This window comes from Micromys minutus (genome assembly GCF_963924665.1).
Source record: "Micromys minutus genome assembly, chromosome: 3".
In the NCBI taxonomy this organism is placed as follows: domain Eukaryota; kingdom Metazoa; phylum Chordata; class Mammalia; order Rodentia; family Muridae; genus Micromys; species Micromys minutus.
Genome location: NC_137972.1, coordinates 10,373,998 through 10,378,471, shown reverse-complemented (window position 1 = coordinate 10,378,471; position 4,474 = coordinate 10,373,998).

The window sequence follows — 4,474 nt, the reverse complement described above, 5'->3', positions numbered from 1 at the left end:
TTTATGCTCGTGGTCATCTCATTCTTAAGGGTAGGGAAGTTTTCTTCTCCAATTTTGTTGAAGATATTTACTGTGCCTCTTAGTTGATATTTTTCTCCTTCTTCTATTCCTATTATCCTTAGGTTTGGTCTTCTCATTGTGTCCTGGTTCTCTTGGACATTTTGGGTTAGGAGTTTTTTGGTTTTTGCATCTTCTCTGACTGTTTTGTCTATGTTTTCAATGTTGTCTTCGGCTCCCGAGATTCTCTCTTCCATCTCTTGTAGTCTTTTGGAAATGCTTGCATCTGTGACTCCTGATTTCTTTTTTAGGATTTCTACTTCTTGGGTTGTCTCTTTTAGTGTTTTCTTTATTGCGTCCATTTCTGTTTTAAATTTCTTCTTCCATTCCTTCATTTCTTTGGTTCTGTTTTCCTATAGATCTTTGAGTTCTTTGAGTGTTTTTCTTGTTTCTTCTTTAAAAGCTTCTAATTCTTTATTCTTTTCCTCCCACTCTTGTTTAAGGATCTCCATCATCATGTTGAGGCAAGATTTCATGTCTGAGTCTTCTTTTTTTGCAGTGTTTTGCATTCTCCTGTTTGCTGTGATGGGAGAGCTGGGTTCTAGCGTTGCCAGGTTGTCTTGGTTTCCCTGGGATATGCTCTTTCGTTTTCCTCTTCTTATCTTTTTGTCAGTGATAGGTTCTTGCCTTTCCCTTGTACCTGGCCTGTGTCCTTGGATCTCCACTGGTCCAGGTATCAGATGATCCGAGCCCTGTTCTGTGTCCCACAGCCGCTGGGTGGGAACAGAGGTCCCAATGCTGGGTTCCTGGTCCCTGGGTCAGGCAGGGCAGGGGCGTGCTTTCCGTGTGTGCTCGGCAGAGATCTCTCTGCTCCCTGGCTACTCGGATCACCCTCTCACCAGGCCTTTATCTCTGGGGCTCCGCTGGTCCAGGTGGTGGATGTTCTGAGCCCTGTTCTGCACCCCAAAGCCGCCGGGTGGGAACAGAGGTCCCAATGCTGGGTTCCTGGTCCCTGGATCAGGCAGGGCAGGGGCGTGCTTTCTGTGCGCGCTCGGCAGAGATCTCTCTGCCCATGTGGCTACTCTGATCCCCTTCTTCCAGGCCTTTATCTCTGGGGCTCCGCTGGTCCAGGTCGAGAATTTATTTCTATTATTATTATTATTATTATTATTATTATTATTATTATTATTATTATTATTATTAATGTTTTGTTATTGCTGGGGGTGAAACCCAAATGCTGCAGTGCACTATGCCAGGGGACTGTTGTGTCATGGAGATGTACATCCCAGAGCTCAGTTCTTTCATTGGTTTGCTTTGGATTTTGTTTATTTCTTTTAAAATATTTCACTGATGAACTTTATCACCACGTTCATAAGGTGTAAAACCCATCCCGTCACTTTCTTACCCTTCCCCACCTCTGTCCTCCCCCCACCCCCGTGAATGCTGTCTCCAAGGATCGTCATTTCGTTTGTGACCCACTGGTTTTATCCTGAACTCTCTGTGTGACCACTGGTTTGGGACTTTCTCTTGGTGTCCAGTGAGCTCACCGGTGGGTTCAGAGCTGAGGACAGGACCTGGCAGAGGAACTGAGATGTGTTTCCAGCCACAGTGTTAGGCATATTCCAAATGCCTATAACTCCACTCCAGGTGAGTGCAATGCCTCTGACTCGGAGAGCACCTTCACCTGTAGGCATATAGCTTCATAGATGTGTGCACATAATTAAAATAAATAAGGAAATAAATAGAATAGGTCCTGTTGAGGGCTGAACAGTCAACCAGCTATTTCCAGTACCTTGAGCAGCTAAAAGTTTGTATCTTCACTGTTGCTTGGGGCTATTTTTAGTTTAGCTAAATAACAGTAATATATTTTTCTTTAGGGCCTGACCTCTCCAGATGTGGGTTTTAAAAGGCACACACCCCATTTTTTAAATTGGGTTGTCTGAACTGAGTTCTTTGTAAATGTTGGATATTAAACCCCTGTCAGATTGGTGAAGATCCTTTCCCAATCTATAGGGTGCCAATTTGTCATATTGACCGTGTCCTTTACCTTACAAAGGCTTTTCAGTTTCATGAGGTCTCATTTAACAATTGTTGATCTGAACCACTGGTGTTCTGTTCAGGAACTTGTTTCCTGCACAGATGCATTCCAGGGTATTTCCCACTTTCTCTTGTATGCGATTTAGTATATTCAGTTTTATGTTGAGCTTCTTAATCCACTTGGAGGCTCCACCCAGCAGCTGATTCAAACAGATTCAGACACACACAGCCAAGCAATGGTTGGAGCTTGAGGACTCATGGAAGAATAGGAGGAAGAATTTTGGATCCTAGGGAAGATAGGGATGCCACAGCATGACCAACAGAATCAATTAACCTGGACCCTTGGGGATCTCAGATACTGAGCCACCAACCAAAGAACACACACAGGCTGGACCTAGGCCTCCCCCTCATATGTAGCAGGTGTGCAGCCTGACTTTTATGTGGGTCCTAAAATACTATCTCAAAAGCGTTTGCCTGTATGTGGGATATGTTTTTCTAGCTGGGCGACCCTGTCTGGAGTCAGTGGGAGAGGAATCATTTAGCCTCACAGAGATTTGAGGTGCCAGGATGGGAGGATACCCATGGTAGATTCCACCTGCCCAGAGGAAAAGGGGGGGGGGGAAGATTGTTGGAGGGGTGACTGGGAGGGAGTAGTGAACAGGATGTAAAGAAGTAAAAAAAAATAAATTAACTTTTAAAAATTTAATTTTTATATAAAAAGGCATGCATTGTCGCCTATGGGGCAAGCCTCAAACTCAGCTGTAGAGGAGTTGGTTATTTCCAGAACACATTTGCTACTCTTGCGTCGATAGTCACAGCTCAGCAGGTTGGCATTGTGTCCTTGGGGTACACAGCTCTGTGGAAATGCTGGTGCCTTTTTCTCCTCCCCCAGCAATGGCCTGCAAAGCACCTTCCAGTGGGGTAAGAACTCACCAGCAGGGAGGAAGCTTCTAATCAGGTTCTAGCTTGATTTCTCCCTGTCTCACTACAAACATGTGTAGTACCAGCAGCAACAGGAACTCATCATCTAGTTCTCACTAAGAGAAGTCGGGCCGTCTAATGATCAACTCCTAAGAAGGCATCTCAGCTCCTCGATTTTCTTTTAAATATTCAACTTATATATGGGGCATACAGAAGAACAGACCACAAGTATTTGAACAATTGATTTTTAACAAATGCCCCACACTGAAACAGTTTCATGGCGGAAGGAGAAGTCTGGACAAAGTGGAGAAAGGGTACAAACTGAATGGCCATTTGAAAAAACAAACACCTCACACCACACAGAGAAATTAAACAGAATTGCATCATTGTAGTTACAAGACTTCTTTTAAAACCCACGTATTGGTTTTTTCATGTTGTACAGGCAAAAGTGCTATACACAGACCCAAAAAGCTTTCTTCATACCCAAAACTGAGAGAAGACATAAATAGTGATCATTAGACTTTATGAAAATTACAATGTGCTCATCAGAAGACAGTCAGGCGAGCATCCACAGAAGACACTTCCAATACATTTGACAAAGAAAGGGCATGCAAAATAATGCATAGGACAATTGTTAATAAACAAAATATACTGTTTAAACAGAAAACCAGCAAAACTGAGCAGACACCTCGCAAAAGAATAGATATGGCTGGCTAGAATGTGTATTAAGACAGAGCACGGTGCCCTCAGAACTTCTCAGATAGAACTGAAACTCCAGCTTCAGCAGCGGAAGAACCAGAACATGGATGTAGAAAAGGAATATGAAATCAGAAGTTATTCAAAGGGAGAAGAGATAGTGTGTCACCGAGGTTAAAGAGAATCTCACATCCAGGGAACCAAAGAGGCAGATAGTCTACGTTTAGGAATTGATATAAAAAAACCTAGGTGCATAGAGATGATACAAGTATTGGTTACTGTAGAGAATGTGGACTGGGGTCTTCGGGCAATAGACTTTTATTTCTAATGCTTTGGAGACGAGGAAGTCCAAGGATTTGGTTTCGGCTAGATATGTCCTCTTGATACACAGGCAGATATTTTCTTGCTAGATCATTACCCAGTGGAATGAGGAACCATGTCTGATGTCCCTTCTTAAGAGGGCACAAATCCCATCTTGACCTAATTATCTCCATCCCAGATACAATCACACTGAGGATTAGGCTTTAACATATAAATTATGGCGAGCGATGAAGAGTGGATGGCACACTGTATGAGCCTAGGCAATGAAGAGCCAGGACTAGGAAGCCCTGGGGGGAAATTGGGAACTGAGTCAAGTGTCATGGCAACAAACTTACTGACTAAATATGGAGATGAACCTTTGTAAATATGTACATTTGTCCTGGCTGTTTTCATTGTATAACATTGTATGAGGCAAGTATTAGTATACAGTTGAGACTAAGGAGTCACGTTTTCAACTTGTAATTCAATCTGCACAGGAGAAGCCAAACAAAATTTAGAGATG